Genomic DNA, 21528 nt, shown 5'->3' with positions numbered 1-21528 from the left:
CTCGTATTCCTTCTTCAACTAGCACGTTTTCTCGGGCTTTATCTGAATCTTCTCTATGTTTCTCTGCTTTTCTGAGTTCTTTCTCTGTACGTCTATGCGATTCTTTACGCCACAATTCTATAGCGTCTTTCTGAGATTGTCTGGCTTTCTTTTTCCATAACGCTTCTTCTACTCTAATGATGCAATCTGCATCCCATGTCCCTGTAACGGGCCATCTGTATCTCTCGTCTAGGTTCTTAGTATAATCAGCCCATAAATCTAGATATAAGATGGCATCTAAGCCATGCTTATGGTACATAAAATTTCCGGGAGTATCCCTAGGTGGGACAGGAATCGCTTCCTCTAGTATCCCTTTCCTAGTTCCTATCTGTCTTAATTTGGAAAACAGTGGCATCTTGATATTCGGTACTTGATACTTACTTGAACCTGAACACACTTTTGACACAGAAACACAGTAATGTATATCAAACAGTCACTCATACCACAACATTAATCACATAGAAACATTTTGAACACAGATTAACTAGGCTTGAATTCTATAACGAAAACAAAAATCGAACCCTTGAAAACACGACTACTTGATATACTGCTAAACAGTACAGATACACTGCTAAAACAGTGCAGACCGGGTCTGTGTACCCAAACCCGTCTTGACCGGATGCATAGTAATGTACCCGTCTAGATGCGTCCCCAGCAACGGTACTCACCGGGAAGCACGGAACGGAAGGCCTCGGAAAACTCGTCTGGACTGGACCGGACTGGACTCGACTCGACTCGTGACGTCACAGGCACGTCGGAACTGGTGGGCCTCTAAACACCTCGGATCTTGCTCTCTTGGCTAGGCTCTGGTTGGGATCCTCCACACTCCTTACCGCCTCGTCTGGGTGTCGATCGCAGTCTCAGTCACCTCCGTTGGCCAGAGGGAGATACAGGAAATCCTGCGGGTACGTGTAATTGTCCGTCTTGGCTGTGGCAGGGGGCTAGGTTTGCAACGCACCGCCGGCGCGTAAGGTGGGGGAGGGGTTCCTGTTCGGGCGCCAAATTAATGTGGTAAATAAATATTTACCGTCTGAATTTCTATGCAGTAAAGTTCAATAAAATAACTCAGTCGAAAATAAGAGGCAAAATCCGTGATATCTGAGTTTCAAAATGGGTTTTATTCCATAAAATGGAATGGTTCGAACCAGGGTATCATGTTCCTTTCACCATAAAGGATCAGGAAGGGATAGAGCATACTTTATTGACAGAATACATAATTTATAGTAAATGCATATAATGGTGATGGATAAAGAAGGCGTAACAGCTGAGAGAAACGAGATAAGAACACATGTGCGTAACAGAAAGGCGTGCACGAGGGCGGACACAGAGGTGTGTGCTAGAAACGTCACATGAAAAGTGTCACAAGTGGGTGGATACATAGTGGAATCTTGCAGTGTCAGCAGAAATCTGTAGCAAGGATGCGCGCGCAACAGCATGACGTGTGACTGACGTGAGGCTGGAGGGTGCAGAGGACTTGACATTTAGCACTAGAGGAAAGAGACAGAAGTCTGGCATGTCAGATCAACTTGTTCCTAAATCATATCTGATATCTTGTGTTTGGGGAACTATATTATCTAGAAGGAAAAGGTCTCTCGGGCAGAGGCTACTCTATTCTGACTATTAATGCGTGCATATGTGACTATGTGTCTGCGTGTAATGCGAGGGGCCATGGGCCTACCATGGTAACAGGAGCAATGAATTACTTGCATAGAGACAGAGAGCCCGGCCCTTTGCTCTGCAGCCGGGGAAATCTTTATCTATTCTGCTAGACTGGAATGTGTTTTCGAGGAGCTGAGCTCGGCTATACTGATAACTTGAAGGCAAAATACTGTCTTTGGCAGGCAAGCAGGCCGAGCCGGACACCGCTCGCCGCGCAGGGAGTAGGACAGAGGTCAGGGAGGCATCCCACGTTGCAGCTTTCAGGAGGCAGAGAACAGAAAGGGCTCGATGGCAGAAATCAGGGCCTAGTTCTGCAGGACTAGGAAAAACGTGAAAGTGCACCATGAAAAGACGTTGGCAAGGCATACTTAGGAACTGAATTATCGATCCATTCATGGTGGATCTGAAAGAGGACATGTTAACGTTGGACGCAAATGTATTTGCGTCTTCCTAGCAGGTCGAGGAGGGAAGTTACATGCACTTTAAGCTCGTACATGGAGACGGTGGGGTTCACGTTAGGGGACATAATTGACCATAAAAATTTATATTACCTCACTTTAGCTCACTCAGCCACCCCAGTTCAGACATGGCAATATGCAAATCAGTCTGACCCTGTGCCTCATGGGAACAGTCCAGCCCGAACTGCCAAGCCATGTCTTCCCTGGACCGAAAACAAGCATCCTGGGACCGGTTTCGGATTCATAATCCTCATCAGCCAGGCTATATTGAATCCAGTGGCCAAGTGAGCAAGGGACTCATGTATGAGCATACCCTGCCAACTTAGGGCGAACAAAGCGATACAAAAGGTATCATGAGTAGACACCTTATCCAACCCTGGTTCTTTCTTTGCACTCTAGTTTCATCCACTAAAATTGTAGGACCACAAGTTCCAGAATGAAATGAACAAACACGAGCGGAGGCGAGCACGGACAAGCCGCCAGCGCCTGACAACGGAGAACCTGGAAACACGCTGAGGCCAAATGAGCAGAGGCGAGCACGGACAAGCACCAGCGCCTGACATAGGAGAACCTGGAAACACACTGAGGCCAAATAAGGCAATTTTAGCCTTATTTTGCAACACATCAAAGTCTTATTAGCAAAGCGCGGACAGCCATGAAACCTCACATGAAACCTCCCTGTGTACATGCAACACAGAAGCGAAATATCCTTTCCCGCGTCCTCCCCCGATCACCCAGCACATGAACAGAGCAACTCTTGGACTACAAGCGAGACCAAAGTCATTGGCGGGGGAAAGGGGACGGAAAGGCATGGATAGCGGAGTGCGGGCGGGGGGAGGGCGTTTCCCTTGCGGGAGTGAGCAGCAAGGCGCGATAATTGCTGACAGATGGCGCAAAGCTCGATCCCGCAAGCAAATCGCCAACGTGCACACGTTGCCATTGAAAGCAACGTAACACAATGCACGTTTTTGCCTGCAAAAGTGAAAAGATTGCTAAAGGTCTTTTTCCTATGCAGCACATGCGCACTGCATAGGTGAGACATAAAAATTGCCCCCTTTAGCAAAAAATGTTGCCCATGTTTGCAGATTGGGGCAGTTTTTAACTTGTACAAACACTTTTTTTAATGTGTTTTGCAAAGGATGGAATACTGCTGCATTCATTTAAGTTTGCTTCAGGAACTGTTTGTTTTAATATCAGGAAAATCAACAATAAAAGCTAGACCAGCAAACTACAAAACAGGCCCAAAAACAGGTAAAATCCGGGCCCACACACTGACCCAAGAGACCAGCCCGTGGGACATTGCCTGACTGCCCGTTAGGTCAGTCCAACCCTAACGCCCCATGTTTATTAAGCATAATGTATGAATAGCCTATATAAGAGGCGCAACTAGAGTTACATTTCGGGGCGAGGCTAAGAAAAAATTTCGGGGGGGCTAATTCTTCCAGGCAATATGCAGAGTGGAGATGCATGGGCTCTAGGAAGGGGTGAACAAACAACAAAGCCTCATTAACAAGCAAATGGTCTTTGAAGTACTCGGGTGCAGCTGTGTGTGCGCCCGGGAAGCTGTCTCAGCCCAGGGAGCCATACACGACGGAGGTGAGGATGGGGCCTGAAGCCCTTTAAGCCCAATGGGCGTTGCCTGCCTGGCCTATGTCAATGTAGTGCCTAGAAAGCCCTGGTAACCTTGTTCGAGTGTCTGGGTCTTTAGTGTCAGCTGTGGAGTCTTGAGGGATCAGTCTCTGCCTAAATATTGCCCCCAAGCCTTTGTCTTCCTTTACAATCTGAAGTGTCCTTCTGTACATTTTCTTAGACACAGATGCTGTTGTGGCCAGCAACTATGTAAATACTAGATTGGATTATTTAAATGTTCTATATCTCAATCTATTCACGTTCTAATGTGTCACTCCAGGGGGTTATGTTCCTCATAAGCCTTAATGCTCACTGACCCTTCTTGAAAAGATCACCCTGGGCTCCTGTTAATGTTGATACTCGTTTTGAGGCCTTCTATTCAACTTCAAAGTCATACACTAGACTTACAAGTGACTTACTGGAACAGAAACCATGTTTTAAGTAACAAAAGCTTTCCGTACATGCCCTAAAGCAACCTCCACGACCCCTCATCACACCAGCTGGATGTAGAGGCATTGTTCTGGCAGGCAACCAAAGCTTTAACACTGTTGCCTTTAAGCAACAAGGCCCTTCCAAATCAATCTCCCTTGGAGAGGCCAAAACAACCTTGCCGTCTGCCTAAAGATGAGATTGCACCGGTAACAGCCAGGCGCGTAGGAAGGGGGGTGCAGTGTGTGCGGGCCGCCCCAGGTGTCATCACTGAGGGGGGGGGGGGGGGTGACAAAATGGCAAAAATATTTGTTTTAAACACACATTGTCATTTTGTCAAGCAGGGGGTGACAAGAAATATTTCTCACCGGGTACCACCTGACTTTGCTACGCCACTGGTAACAGCAGCAACCTCGGATTAGTATGGCTGCAATTTGTGCCTAATAAAAGTCCAGCTGGTGGTATGTACATTATCTGCACCTACCTTTGAATATGACTCTGGTACATTGCTTGGTTGCTCACCAATAGACCTTGACTTTCTATACCTCTCAGTTCGGCAGTGTCTGGAGGGTAGGAAGAACCTGTACATTCCAAGAAAAGTTCCGGATGGTGTCCTTGAGGAGGATCTGAAGCTCTACAACCACAAGTGTTTGATCGCTGGCAGCATCTTCTGGCAGATATTCTACTCGATGGATGCGGTAAAAGGAGCGAGGTACTGGCCATGCCTACAGCAATGTATGTGACACGCGCGCATCTTCTGGCAGACATTCCAATCAATGGGTGTGGGACAATGAGGGAGGCACTGGCCATGCCTACAGTAATGCATGTGACACACACGCATCTTCTAGCAGACATTCTACTCGATAGAGGTGGGACAAGGAGGGAGGTACTGGCCATGCCTCCAGTAATGCATGTGACACACACGCATCTTCTAGCAGACATTCTACTCGATAGAGGTGGGACAAGGAGGGAGGTACTGGCCATGCCTCCAGTAATGCATGTGACACACACGCATCTTCTAGCAGACATTCTACTCGATAGAGGTGGGACAAGGAGGGAGGTACTGGCCATGCCTACAGTAATGCATGTGACACACACGCATCTTCTAGCAGACATTCTACTCGATAGAGGTGGGACAAGGAGGGAGGTACTGGCCATGCCTCCAGTAATGCATGTGACACACACGCATCTTCTAGCAGACATTCTACTCGATAGAGGTGGGACAAGGAGGGAGGTACTGGCAAGGCCTACAGTAATGCATGTGACACGCAAGCTTCTTCTAGCAGACATTCTATTCGATAGAGGTGGGACAAGGAGGGAGGTACTGGCCATGCCTCCAGTAATGCATGTGACACGCACGCATCTTCTGGCAGACATTCCAATCAATGGCTGTGGGACAAGGAGGGAGGCACTGGCCATGTCTTCAGTAATGCATGTGACGCGCACGCATATTCTAGCAGACATTCTACTCAATGGATGCGGGACAAGGAGGGAGGTACTGGTCATGTCTACAATAATGCATGTGGAATAAGGTTACCTGACAATAAGCAAATGCAAGCTTTCTTGAGCTCTAGGAAGTCTAATTAGCCAGTTTTCTCCTCGATGCTGATGTAGAATCAAAATCTTTTGGAAATTAGGGTCATCAGAGATAATTGACAAACCCTCCCCAGTCTGCAGTTAATATGATACGTTTTTCTCAAATAACTATGCAGATGTCAGGAAAGGGAGATGAGTTTTGGGAAAAACAAATTAGATAATGAGACTGTCTCCTCAAAATCGGTTTCCTACTCCTGAGCTGACTCCAAGCCCAGGAAAAGAACAAAGGTAACAGCTATTATAAATCTATTGCTTTCTGATGGGCTTGATGTGTACTCCCATTCCAATTCAGGACGGCAACTGCCCATTACTTCCTAGACTATAGACCATATTTAAAGTTTGTGATGACTATAGGACCCTTCTTATTATAAGTGCATATATGAGTAGGTTGAGCATCTCTATTGACGAGGGCAGGGAGTGTTTGCGGGCCAACATCCACTGACGGACGTCAGTAATAAATGCTACTACAAGGCTTGCAATGAGCAATTATGATATTTACATTAATGGTGAAGATTTCTAAAGTGTAAACAGGCTGAATTAGCAGGACAAGATGTAGGATTAGAGACATATATTACAATAAAACATGATAGCAGATATTAGGGTGAATTGGTATTCTGTATTAGTCAGAGACTCCAGTGACTTCGTGAATTTATTTTTGTAAGTATTTTCAACTAGATCTTTGTTTTTTACTCATGTTTGAGAAAGGGAATGTAAAACTGCAAGCGCTTGGTATGGGGTAGACCTAGACTAGAAAACCAAGTGTTCCACTGTGGAAGGCTCATACTGAGTAGGGAGCTTCTTCAATAAACTCATGGATTGACTGAGGGGTAAAACAACCATGGCCAAATGAGACTGAATCATGTACACCAGGAAATATAAAGCTTAAGCTCAGAGGATGCAGCATCTTTGTGAAGAGAACTTAGCCCTATGTCAAGCTCTTGCTGCCAAAGTCTCCGATGTCCCCATAGTATCCTCTGCTACGCCACGCGTCTCGGAGGATCCAAGTAAACGGAGGGAATATTTGGATGCTTTCAGTGTTTATTTTGCCTTCCACCCAGCTCACAAGAAAAGGTGAAAGTGGGCTATTTGACCAGTTGTTTATCTGTCCCAGCATTAGCATGGGGACCACTTTAAGTTCAACTTTAAGAAGATCTGTGCTTATCAGACTATTCAGAATTTGTAACAATGTTCAAATGAATGTTTGAAATGTCCAATCTGGAGTTGTTTACTGTGGAGCCCCTATGTGACATCCAACGGGGCAATCAAGACATTTTAACCTACTGGGCCAATCTTGGCTTCCAAATTTCTGCAGTGACACAACTTTTGTTTTCTGCACTGGCATAGGAAGTACTAATGTCTCAAGTCTATGGAGGACTGCCAGGCAAGACGGGAATCTTTGCTCTTGTGCAATCATGATACAGGGCCTCTCCTCCTGGACAGTTTTGCCTCCTGCAGAGCCAAGCACACTCCAATCTATCAGCAGGCAGGCAGCCTTCTAGGCTCTTTAGACCAGGGGTCTCCAAACCGGTCCTGGAGGGCTGGATCCATGCCAGAATTTTAAAATTACTACATGTATCTCAATGGGGATATCAAAAAAATCTGGCATGGATCCGGCCCTCCAGGACCGGTTTGGAGACCCCTGCTTTAGACAGATCCTCAGCCAAAAGGGTAGTCTTCAAATAATAGTCCATTCCCCTTTGGGGGACAAGCTGTTAACCAGACACCGGCCCTGCAAAGTGCAGATAACTCCATTCCTTTGTCAAGAACAACTTTGGACTGGAACCAAGTGGGATTGTGTGGATCCCACTTTTGTACATATTTTCCAAGTGGGATATGCATTCACTCTTCAAGGTTTCAGAACCAGTTTGGAATGGTTCTCTTTCAAATATGAATTCCAGACTTATCTCCTGATACAGCCTTTGTACAAAGTGCTAATTCCCACATTAGGTAGAATAGGGCCTGGCTCCAGCAGGTGTGCCCAAAACATTGGCATAATTAAGTGTGAGCAGCAGTGCGCCTGGCTGTCATCAGCCTTCCTGAATCAGTATTCAGACGCAGGCAAAAGGGCAGGCACGGCCTAAAGACTTCAATTTAGGAGGAAGAACAGACACTACAGTAACACTCCTCACCCCTACAATCCACCTGCCATCTAACAAATAGCAATGCTCAGGGAGAACTAATCAGCAGTTCTTTGCTACCAGTCTTGGTAAATCTGTGAATGCATCAAAAGCCACAGGTGGATGCATGGGAACACCAATGCTCCACACATGGAGCGCCGGCCCGGGGAGAGTGAAGCAAGGCAGCGACTTGCTCTGCCTTGCGTTACTCCACATTTACCAAGCAACGCAGGGCCACGCAAGGTGGGATTGTGTTGCTTGGTAAAGTTGACTTTAGTATTGTGCTACCCTTGTGACACCTTGCGTGACACAAGGGCAACCCAATACTATGATAAATCTTGGCTAAATGAACAGTTACTCAAAGCGCCAAAATATATATAGTATGCTGCCTAAAGAGATTGATTATATTAGTTCACAGATTGCTGCATGATTTGGGGTCAAAATGTTTTTTAAGATCCTTCAAACTGAAGCACCCATTGACAATCCATGTATGATGCTTTTCCCTTCTACTGACTAGTGCTAGAACTATAGATAGACAAAATATGTTATCTTAGTCTCCAGACAAAATGAACACAGCAAAGGTGCTATTTACAGTTTTAATCCACCAACCAACACAGCATACTGAGTACACAAGTTAAGTGTCTGATAAGGGCAACAGAAAGACACTTTTTGTAATACAAAGCTATCCTCCTGAAAGTGCAGTGATATGTTTGTAACAGACAGAGAAAAGCTACAACAATGAATGATTTAAAGTGCTAGACTCCACGCAAATCTTATGTGCTGTCCAATTTGATTCATGCAGTTTTACAGAAATAGTAGGAGATCCGTACATGAACATCTGGTAAAGTCTGAGCAATGATTCTTTTGGACGTCAAAGAATTTGTGTAAATGTTTCTAAATTAATGTAATATGAGATATTGTGGTAGTAGTAGTTTAGGAAGAGATGGCAAGCACTAGGACTAACCTAGAGCAGTGAATTTAGACTTAGGACCCTTTCTATATCCTGTCGGCAAAGGTACTCAGTCGCAACGGTGGTGGAGTACCTAAACCAGCAAGATAGTGGTTCGCCCGCCAGATTTTGATGTGGGAAGACCATAAGTTTGGCCTACAGTGGTGACTGCTCCATCCCAAGCAAAAACAAACCTCTCTGACAGCCAACGAGTAAGGACTGTTGGAGAAATGTCTATATGTCTGCCCACCTGTAAGAAATGGGGTCTGTTTGCACCCTGTCTCAGTAGGGACCCTCACTCTAGTCTGGGTAAGGGAGTAACACAGCTAAGATGCAGTAACTAAACCTTTGTAGGAACTTACACTTTTGTTGCAAGTCCAGCATTTCAAATGGCCAACCACTAGTAATGCAACCTCCATTATTTTCTATGGGAGGGTGTTGCAGTACCAGTGATTGACCATGTGTAGTTATGGACTTAATTTTTTTTTTAAGTAGTTACACTCGGAGTTTGTAAATACCAAAAATAATTTACTCAAAAGTGTAAACTTACTCAAAGTGTAAGTTACCTCTATGAATTAGGCTCTTTATGTCTAAATGTAGACAATGTCTGCTTCTTCTCTGTGAATTTAAAAACAATATATACATGTGCATAGTTTACTAATTGTGAGCAAGTCTTTTTGGGGGTTTTATTGACTTAGACTTTTTCAAGAACTGTGTCTCCCTGGACCCCTCAGCTGGGCTAAATAAGCATTTTCCACATGTCCATATAAGAACTTATGCTTTCAACAACAATAAGTTGCTTCTCAGCTAGTATCTCTACCCAAAAATGGCAATTTTGGCCTAGATTGTGAACTACAGAACATATCTTGTGACTTCCCACAGATTTAAAATCTCACACAATAAATAATTATTTATCATCCACAGGAAAGTATTAGTAAGAGTTAATAAAATCAATTGTTATGCTCAAGTGATTCAAAAGTAATGAAGGATGCAATAGTGTTTTGGGCCAATGAAAAACTTCTGCTTAGTTTTGTATCAGTGAATACCTTTTTAGTATTTGCTGGATCATGTTTTTTATTATACAGTATTCTGAATAGCAGTTGATACCTTTACTAAATGTCTTTGTTAAAACCATTATTGTGTGGCAATTAGGTGGACTGACTAACAATATTGTTACGTAGCTCAATGCACCAATAATGTAGGCTTTGCTAGTGTACACTTGTACCCTGTTGTTTGTGACCCATTCGGATGTCACAAAATATAGATGATAACCGAAATGTACTGCGATGTCATATGGCAGACCGTGCATTATCCAGGTGGTAATTAACAATGAAGCGAGTGTTTTGCTTCTTAACAAAGGTGTATTGAAGAAGGTATTTCTTCCTTCGATCCTTTATCTGTGTAATCCACCCTTCCAGTTGCCTACATAACAAGACTTCAAGAAGATGGATTAAGGGAGACTTGATAGAGCGAGGTGAAAAACAAAATTTTGTATACCCCTCGTGAAATCACTTTCTCATAACAGTAACATGAATTAATCGTGCGGTTTTGAAAACTAACCAACATAGAATAGAATGCACACACAAAATACACGTGGGATACTAAATTGCTTGTGTTGCAACCATAATCGACTGAGTGATAGTGTGATGTCTGAAAATAACGCAAAGGCTATAATTTAACCAAAAGTGGCATAAATGTACTTACTGTTTGTCTATTTGTGGCAAAAACAGGAAGACAGGCGAGCAAACTACGCATAAATGGGGCTTTATTTGCTAGGTAATAACTAACAGGGATACCTTAGTAAGGTGGGAGGTAAACAGAAGGGCTATAATTCAATAATTAACGTTCAATTTTGTTTGTTTCTATAATAGTTCCCGTTGTGGCCTGTGAGGCCTATTTCAAGATGGATGATTTTCATGACTCCGAGATTAATGTGAAGCACGTATGCGCTTGCTGAATGGAGCTGCAGACGCGTATGGGCTGACTGTGCTGAACGGAACAGGTCAAGGACGATGTGCTCTGAAACCCTGACTGACTGCCAAAGAAATGGACATCCGTATTGTAAACCCTGGGAAAATAGCTTAAAATGACAATTTAAAGGACAAGATGGAACTGGTAACCTTAAAGACAATGGTCAAATTAATTTAGCTGACTCTGCGGAAGTCAAGTAATAAGATGATGAGGTTATGCTCATCCACCCCTTGAACCAACCAATCAGAATTGTCGGAGACCCTAATTGTTACCGAATTTAGATAGTTTAGCTAGAGAAAAAGGGTATAAAAGAATAGGTCCAGAGTTTAGAAAAAAGCTCTCTTTTCGATTTCTATCTTTGTATCCTGACATGCTGCAGGAATACTGAATTTCCTTGGAGCATAAGAACTTTAACTTTTCAGCTTCAAATTTTGTCCGAATGAGTACAGAGTCTTTAGATAAGGGTAAATAGCTTGAGGGAATAGAGAGACAGAATTTGGGAACTATTATGTCTTTTGCTAATATTTATGTCTAATAATCTCAATAATAATGTGTTTATTTCTGAGTTTCTGAATTAAATGAAGAATTAAACGTATATGAGTTACATTTTTCCTTTTCTTAAATCTATTTCTATTGAATGAATAAATATAGGTTATGCTAGAAAATCTCTCTTCAATTAAAAATTTGATAAATGAAGAACTAAGCTGTTCCATCATTAGCCTAATTTTTATTAGCAGATCTATCGACAATCAATGGTGGTGTGTCTGAATATTTTGTTGTATTTAATACCATGGTAAACAATTTAAACTGCAGATGTATATATTATAAATAGGTAGTTAAAATTTTAGACACTCCGCTATGATCCAGCAGCTCTCCTTTGATTCACACCAAACCATGAAGTAGAGAGAAAATGTGTATGAGTGACTGGCAGTGTTATGGGCCCCACTGATGAGTAAATGAATGATTAAATACTTCAGGAAAGGTGATGAGATTTAAGAAATTATTTCCGGAGTAGCGCAGCATCAGTTACATACTTGGTAGCAGAGCATAGGTTGCCACAGAATTAGCTAGGATACTGTATAGAGTGATTTATACAGAATTTGATGTACAGAATTATGACTAACATCAGTTAAGTTTGTATTACGTTATATATAGTCCGAAAAGGCTTCCGGAAAGTGTGGGAAGCTAGTCACTCTGTCTGCAGGCAGAGGAAGTGTGGCAAGTAAACTCGTACATCGCATAGTCTGTTTCAAAGTAGTGGTATTGTTGTATATCACAAGTGGTGTCGTCGCACATCATAAGTTTAGGGATTGTACGTGTGAAAGGATAAATGCATAGCGAGGACAGTCTATAAAATGCTAGCCTTCAAGTACAGGGATCATTATGTATCCTGATTTAAAACGTACTGCTAAGAGAGAAATAGAGCTTAACCCGAGCTTGTGAGAAGGGTAAAGGTAGAGGTAAGCGCTGATTTATCGGCAAGTGTAAAATTCTGTGGTAGAGAAGAGGTAAGCACCGTCGACTGGAAATACAGAATACTTGTGCAATTGAAAAAACAATCACTTTGGTTTAGCGAAACAGACAAATGGAGTTGTTTTCTGTAGTTACTAACCGATTCAGTTGTATAAAATTGTAAATACGGCTTCTCGACAAACCTTGTAAAGGAGGGGTCAGTCGGTGCTGCAGAAGCCGGAGCACTGCTGACGTCAAAAGTGTCGCACAGGGATTGGTCCACGTGACCAAGACATAGTAAAGGCTGATTGGTGCATCATGGAAAGCAGCGAGATTAATGGTTAAGCACTAAAATAACGTTTCTTGTTCTAATTGGTACGATAGTGTGAACCGCGCTTTGATAGGTTGGTGTTACGAAGCAGCTCATGGAAGAGTAAGCGATATTTTGGTAGACAGGAAGTTATGAGGAAAAATGGAGTTTTATCACAGAGAAGAAAAAGAGAAACCTTCATGGTTTAAGAAATTGAAAAATGTATTCAAGAAGGACAAGGCGATAGTAATAAGAGAAGGAAAATTACTTCCTCTGCCAAAAGCGCCTGCTTCCTATATGATGTCGAAATATGGCTATCATACATGTATTTGGCTAGAAAATTGGGCTAGATATACCAAGAATGATGGTGCGTTAGCAGTTCCCGAAGTAGGATCATTTCATTTGGCAGTTCTACGAAATTTGAGAGAAAAAATTATGAAACTTGAAACAAGATCTAGACCAACTCAGTTTGAAGCACTAGCTGAGTGGGAAGATGAGATGTATGAATTAGAACGAGAAACATTTGAGAATCATCGAGGACCGAAAGGTAGATTACGTGGATTGTGGGGAGAAACACATGAGAGTAGAATGCAAAGATGGAGAAATGCTGACATGTGTGACGGAATGTATCCGGTTAGGTTGGTATATGAAACTGGAAAGGCGAAAATGCACAGAGAAAAAGAATAATGTGGAGACAGGAAGAAAGGATTATGGTGAGAATGAATCAGAGGATACGGTGCTGGAGGAGATATTAAATAGGAGACCACCACCATATCAACCAGGTTCTATATAGACCACTCCAAATTCTCCACCGATAGACGATAGATTTAATGAAACCCCGAAACGATTTTCAAATTTTAGAGATCTTCCAGAAAGAGTAGAAATGAGGTATGATTCAAATACCCCAGTGATAGAAACCAGACTTACTGGAACTCCTAAACAAGATAAGCGAAATCAAAGGAGTGTAGCCAGAGTAGAGAGACAAACCGAAGAGCAAGCAAGTACTTCTGAATATATACGTTCAACAAATGAATTGACAGAAAAGATACAGGAACTTACTAAAAACATAGAAGCTGTAACGGTCCCAGTAACAATGGGTCCTGTAATTCCAGTATTCGAAAATCAGAAAATAAAAGAACCAACTTTAATGATTCCTTTAAATCAGAGTTTGCAAAAGGTAGAAGAAAAGATTTATCCTGATTTGTCTGAAATGAGACAAACCAGTAATGTGACACCACCTGAATTGACTTTTAATCAAAGTCTACCACATAAGTTTCCAACCGGAGCAGAATCTGATTCTGCAACACCCAAAATAAATTTAGAGAAATAGATTTAACAAAGACTCCAGTAGGACCTTCGGAACAAGAATTAAGTGATTGGCTTAAAACTCTGAAAGTAAAAGAGCATGAGCCAAAAGTATTAGATGTGGTTAGGCTAAAAATTGACATGGAAGAATTAATTATTGGAACAATTGGGACAGATAGATTAAAAACTTACCAAGATGATGAATTGATGTTCATGTGTAAAAGCGTTACCTGGAAAGCGAAATCTATACATGATCAATTGGAAGGATTAGCAAATGAATTGGATGTAGATTTTACGAAGAATAAAACATTACAGAAACCTTATAGAGTAGATTTTACCGAAAAAAGACATTGAAAACATGAATTCGGCAGGAAGACTAACTCAAATAAAAGAACTGATTTTTTTACTAAGAAGGTGGAGAGATGTGAACAAATGGAAAGCAAAATGTGCAAAGAAAAAAGAAGCCAGTGATAAATCCACATTAGCATTTCCTGTGAGAGAAGGAAACAGTAGTACATGAATTTCCCATGAGAGAAATACCGGGAGGAGAGTATGTACTTGTCCCTTGGAGTAGGCAGGACATATTTTCATTCACTAATGATTTTCCCAAATTGAGAGAAAAACCAGTAGAATGGTACCGACGGGTAGACAGATATGTAAAAGTTTCAAAGGTATTATGGGCGGATCTAGATGGATTGTTTGACATAGTGGTACCAGCAGATCTATGGCCTGAATGCAAAATAACAGTGGATTGGCTGAAAACTGAATATTCATGAGATAGAGAGACAGGTGCTCCTGGACCTGAGGTAATGCCGAAGTATGAGCAGGTAATAGTGTTCTTGAAAAATAAAATTCCACCAAAAGAGACCGATTGGGTAAAAATTGACAGGACATTGCAGGAATCGAAAGAATCTGTACATGCATTTTATGAGAGGCTGTTATTGGTGTTCAAGCTGTACAGTGGTTATGAAGAGCTAAATAAAAAAGATATGAGTCATTTTGTATATCGTTTTGTGTTTGGATTGAGACCAGAGATAGGAGGTATGATCAAACATAATTTGATAGGATGGCAAACATGCTCTGTGGATGAGGTATTAAGACATGCGACATATTGCAGTGATGAAATAGAGGCTAAGCAGAGAAAACTCAAAGAAAAGGCAATGTGGGCTCAAGTAAAGGTAGCAGAACATCAAGCAGCACAATTGGAGAATAAAAATACAGATGGTAATCAAGGGAAATTTAAGGGAAATTTTTAGTAAACAAAAATTAGTAGGGAATATAGATGAGCTTAAGAAAAAATATTCTTGTCATAAATGCAGCAGGATAGGGCATTGGAGAAAAGAGTGTAAGTGCCCACCAAGAGTTAATCCCGAAAATACATAATTGAATCCGCAGGTGCAGAATTAGGTAAATCAACAGCAACTGCAACAGCAGCAGGTAGTTACTCAGCAAAGTCAGGTGCCACAACCGCCACTTCCACACAGTGTAAATCTGCAGAGATACAGTGCAGAGACAGGATTCAGCGGAGGTGAACAGGTAAACCAATCGCCCAGAGTGAATGTGAGTCAGCAATATTGGTTACAAGAGGATGGCGGGAGTGAGTCGGATGACAGTTTCTGACGGTGCCTAAGAGTGGAAGAAGAGTGTGTGCTTGGAGCCACTTTCGAGGTAGATCAGTCTGGTCCGTTGATGAATGGAAAAGTGAATGATGTAAAAGTAACTTTCCTAGTGGACACTGGTACTACCCGTTCTACTGTTAGATCAGTGGAAATTCAAAATCTTCCTCTCTCGGGTGAAACAATCCAGGTTGTAGGTTTAGCTAATAGACAAATTCAGACCTCCATAACAAAACCAGTTGAGGTAGAAATTGGAAATTTAAAAGACATGCACCGATTTGTGGTGTGCGATAGCAGTCCTGTAAATCAGTTAGGCAGAGACATTCTATGTAAAATGAACTTTGCCATATATTGTTCACCAGATGGCATACAGCTCCAAACTCCAGATGAAGATAGTTTGTACAAAATGACTATGGCGATGATAGAGTCAAAGAAGAATGAATTATTTCCTGTGTTTGATCGAGAAAAGATACCTGTGAAATTGAAAGAAGTAGTAAAAGAGCAAGTGTGGGATTTTACGGGAGAAGATATTGGATTAATGAAAGGTGTAGATCCTGTAAAAGTGACTGTAAAAGAAGGAGTGAGTTACCCAAACATTCCCCAGTATAAAATGACAGAAAAAACAATTGAAGGAATAATGTCAGTGATAAATAAAATGATTGAACAAGGTATTTTACGAGAAATAGAAAGCAGTCCTTGTAATTCGCCGATATTGGTATTTGAAAAGCCAAACGGAACATTTAGGATTGTACAAGACCTTAGAAAGGTTAATAAGATTGGTGTCCCATGTTGACCAATAGTACCAAATCCAGCAGTAATTCTATATCAGATTCCAAATGATGCAGAATGGTACACTGTAATTGACTTGTGCAACGCGTTCTTTACTGTTCCATTGCACCCAGAAAGCCAGCCAATATTTGCGTTCCGTTTTGGAGATCGTATTTTGGCATGGTGCCGAATTCCTCAGGGGTATACTGAGAGTCCATCCATTTTTAATCAGTTGCTAAATAAGCCATTAGAAAGTTTGAACATGCCTGTAGAATCCGTATTGGTTTAATATATTGATGACCTATTAGTGTCATCAAAGACAAAAGATGAATGTATATCAAATACTATTACATTATTAAATCACTTGGCAGAAGAGGGACATAAAGTGTCTACATCAAAATAACAATTTTGTCAAAAAGAAGTGCAATACTTAGGTCATAAGATTGCTAAAGGGACTAGACAAGTTAGCGCAGAGAGAATCAAAATGATACAAGGAATGCAACCACCAAAAACACAAAGACAAGTTAGAATGTTCTTAGGAATCGTTGTTTATTGTAGACAGTGGATTAGTGGATTCTCACTAATAGCAAAACCATTGCAGAGACTAACCAAAGCAGACATAAGAGATCTTATTGTATTGAATAAGACTGAAATGGAGGCATTTGAAGAGCTACAAAAACAAGCTTATGTGAAGCTCCAGTTCTAGGAATGCCTGACTATGAGAAAGAATTTAAGCTGTATTACAGTGAGCGAGAAGGATGTGCATTGTCAGTATTGATTCAGAGACATGGAAAATTAAGGAAACCAATTGCATATTTCTTTTTTTTTTTATTTTTTTTTTATAATTTTTATTGTCGCAGGAATCGTTAAGAAACAAACATCATACATAAGTACAGTTACATTCTCAAATATTTTTAGAAAACATAAATTTACATTGCTTATAATAAAGGGTTAGGGTATTGGAATACAAAAACACAAATAAGAAAAAAGAAGGATAAAAATGAGATAGAGCAAGAGTTAAATTTGACCACTTCTGGACGTCCCTATTAATAAAAGAGCTATTTCCCAAACACAAATAATGGTGAATCTATTAGTTCTCACAAATATCTTCATATATCCACACTAATCCACAGTTTTTATACCTCAAAAAATTGCTTCCAGATTTTTTCTTTTCTAGCTAAAGTTTTTGGTCCTCTGTGTTTTGCGAGTGTAAGTTCCATGGTTCTGATTTCTATAACCAGTGTTAGCCACTCAGCTACAGTTGGAGTGTTCTTAGATATCCAAGCTCTTGCTATAATTAGTCTTGCACAGGCTAATAAGATTGTTATGAGATCTTGATTGAGACAGTGAGTCTCATAGATATCAAGTAAAACCAGTTGGGGTGATAAATCCGGTAGTCTAATCTGACTGTCTTGAAGATGTTTTATAATTCCCATCCAATAGCTAGAGTACGCTGGGCAGGAGTAGAGCATATGTTCTATATCAGCAGCATAGGTGTTACACTTCATACATTTTGTTTTTTCTGATGTTTGGTTCCCTTGAGCCCAAGCGGAAATCCTTTCTGGGGTATAATATAATTCTGTAATAGTCCTGTATGATTGCAGTCTTAAATTGGAGGAATGTACAACATCATTTATATGAGTTAATGCTTTACTGATCTGTTCTGAATTTATATCCCGATTTAACCGGCGAGACCATTTCGTAGCTAAGTTGGTAGTATTTTCAATTTTATCCTTGGTTAAAAGTTGATATCCCAACTTTATAAGTGATTTAGTTTTATCAGAGTATATACACTCTATTATTTCAGACTGAGTAATTGATGTTAATTTCATTTTATTGATAAAGAAGTCTCTCACCTGGCGATATCGGTAGTGCATATCATTTGTCACACCATTTAAGATTTTCATGGTGTCAAAATCTAACATACCATTATGTCCAAATATGTCGCCTAGTGTGTTAAGACCACAATTAATCCAACGATACCCAGTCCCATCCGAGAAAATTCCTGGAAGACCCGGGTTGTCCCATAGCCTGAGTTCCGTATTATAAAATGAAATCTGACTGATGTGCATAATCTTCTTCCAAATATTTATAGCATGCTTAGCAGTCTTAAATCTCACCCTTTTGTAGTAATTTGGGTCATGTGTGCGGAGCAGAAATTGGTTGGAATCAGTACCTAACAAAAATTGATAAAAAAAAATGCAAGACTCTTTCTTTAATAAACTCCGAATTCTAAAGAAAAACGTTTCCAGGAAATATAATTTAAAATCTGGAAAAACAAGTCCCCCTTTTGAGATTGGTAGTTTCAGAAATTTTATAGCCCTGCGTGCCTTTTTGTATCCCCAAATAAAGCTGCTACAAACGGAGTCTAGTTTTTTAAAGAAAGATTGGTTCGGTTGTAGTGGGATGGCTCTAAACAAATAGAGTAGCTTGGGGAGTATTTTCATTTTGATCAGATTTAACCGACCTAACAGACTAAGAGGGATTTTATGCCATTTTTTAAGAGTTGTGGAAGTTTCTTTTAAAAAAGTATCATAGTTTGTTTCCAATATTTTCCCTACTTTCGCCATTAGCTTGATACCTAGATAAGTAGCTTCTTTGCAAGTGTCATAGACATGTATATCGGGAGTATAGTTAGCTATGATTTGAGTTTTACTCACGTTCAGTTTATAACCTGAGATTAGACCATATATATGTGCCTCGTTAATAATTTCTGGCATAGCTCTATTAAAGTCGCTCGTATAAATAGCTATGTCATCGGCATAAGCCGTTAATTTCAAAACAGTTCCTCCATGACTCGCTGGAATAATGTTTACTTGGTCATTTTGTGCATTTAAAAAAGGTTCTAAGGATAGGCCAAAAAGTAGGGGGGAAAGGGGGCAGCCCTGTCTCGTGCCTCTTAGTATTTTAAATTTTGCTGATTCTTTATCTCCATAACTAATCAAAGCTAAAGGTTCGTCATAGAGGGACATAACCCAATCCAGGTAAGACCCGGAAAGACCCAATTTCCTTAATACTTCCCACAAATAATCCCACCCCACTCGGTCAAAAGCCTTTTCTGCGTCTAACAAAATCATACCGAGTGGGGTGTGTGTACCTTCAGCAACATCAAAGGCAATTATTGAGGTGTTAACATGTGTGGTAGTATCCCTTCCCATGACAAAACCGTGTTGTTGTAGATTAACCATGGAAGGCATACTAGGGGCCAGCCGATTTGCCAGTATCTTAGAAAAGATTTTAACATCAGTGTTAAGTAAAGAAATCGGTCGGTAAGACCCACATTCTTTTTCCGGTTTCCCTTTTTTCAAAAAAAATATTATTTTCGCTATTTTCCATGAAGGAGGTGCTTTTTTGGATACGCTAATTGAGTTTATCACTTTCTCTAATAGAGGTAAAAGTTCTTGTGCGCAAAGTTTATAGAGTTCTCCTGGTAGGCTATCTTCTCCGACCACTTTCCCTGATGGTAGACTATCTATGGCCCGTTTTATTTCTTCTAGTGTTATTACAGAATTGAGTTGTTCAATAGTTTCTATACTGAGTGTTTGAGATGCAGTTAAGTATTTTTCTAAATATTGTGTTATGGCTGATTTTGAAGGTGATGTCTCTGGAGTGTACAATTGTTGGTAGAATTTGACAAACTGGTTTAGTATTTGATCCGTTCTGTCGTATGTCTTTAAGTCATTCCCTACTATTTCTTTAATTTTTGTTTTAGCTTTCCTGTCCGCAGTTTTAAAGGCCAGTAATTTCCCAATGCGATCGCCGCCCTCATATTGTCTGAATTTATATTTTTGTAGTTGTGTAGTGTATCTTTCTCTCAGTGTTTTTAATAAACCTGCTTGTGATTTCGCCAGCTTTAGCCTAATACTCTCGATATTATTCTTTGCATATTTCTCAGCTGTTTTAGATCCAGTTGCAAAAGTCTTTGCCAGGTTGCTTTAAAGCAGTAGCAGCTACAAGTGTGAGTTTGGAACAAAGTGAAGGAATAGTGATTCTCCTAACTAGAACAAAAACACAGTACCTTACGAGTAATAGAATGACAAAATACGAGAAGACGATTCTGGGAGCAGACAATGTGTCAATTTCACATTGTGTAAATATAAACCCGTCTACATTGTTGCCTTATGCTATGGAAGTTGAAGTAAGAAATGAGGTTGATCACAAATGTTTGGATGTTCTTGAATATTGTACAAAATCAAGACCAGATATCAGAGATGAGCCACTGCCTGAGTCAGACTATGTAATGTTTGTGGCTGGTTCGTGTCTGAGAACAGAGGAGGATGTTTTAAGTGCTGTATACGCCCTGTGTACAGTGGCAGATGTCCTGGAAGCATCTTGTCTGAAAGGAATTCGTTCTGCTCAAATATCAGAATTGATTGCTTTGATTCGAGCATGTGAATTAGGAAAAGAGATACGAGTTACCATAGTGACTGACAGTCAGTATGGATTCGGGGTTGTCCATGATTACGGGCAACTGTGGTCTCAAAGAGGTTATTTAACTTCTGCAGGATCCCCCATCAGAAATGCTGAATTTGTAAAAATGTTGATTGATGCTATTCAGTTGCCTGATAAGATGGCAGTGGTGAAGTGTGTTGCCCATAAAAAAAGTGATGACTACATTACCAGGGGCAACAGGTATGTTGATTCCATTGCAAAATACGGTGCTAGAATTCTTGCATCCATAAATCGGGACAGGAAAGAAGAACATGTTTCAAGTCCTTTAATGCAGACCACAATAGTTGAAACTTGGCAGGAAGTAAGACAGATGCAGGAAGAAGCTAGTGAAGAGGAGAAAAACATTTGGTTAAAAGCAGGATGTAAACAAAGAGAAGATGAAATTTGGGTTTATAAAGATGGAAGACCAGTAATGCCTGATAGCATGATTTCAAACATGGCCCGAATGTACCATGGTCAAGCCCATGTCGGGAGAGACGCGATGATAAGATTGTTCAGACAGACATGCTATAATCTAAAGTTTAGGATGATAGCTGAGAGCCAGTGCCAGAGATACCTGGTATGTCAGCAGTTTAATCCCAACAGAAAAACAGTTGTGAGTCTGGGAACCATAGGACGGGAGGGAGGTCCATTTACACGAATGCAATTGGATTTCATCGAATTACCTCCTTGTAATAGGCTCATATATGTATTGGTAATCATTTGTCTGTTCTCTCGGTGGGTAGAAGCTTTCCCCACCCGGGAGAATGATGGTCTAACTGTTGCAAAATTGCTTTTG

Source organism: Lissotriton vulgaris, chromosome 2_1 (genome assembly GCF_964263255.1).
Source record: "Lissotriton vulgaris chromosome 2_1, aLisVul1.2, whole genome shotgun sequence".
Lineage (NCBI taxonomy): Eukaryota > Metazoa > Chordata > Amphibia > Caudata > Salamandridae > Lissotriton > Lissotriton vulgaris.
Note: the sequence above shows the minus strand (reverse complement) of the source record.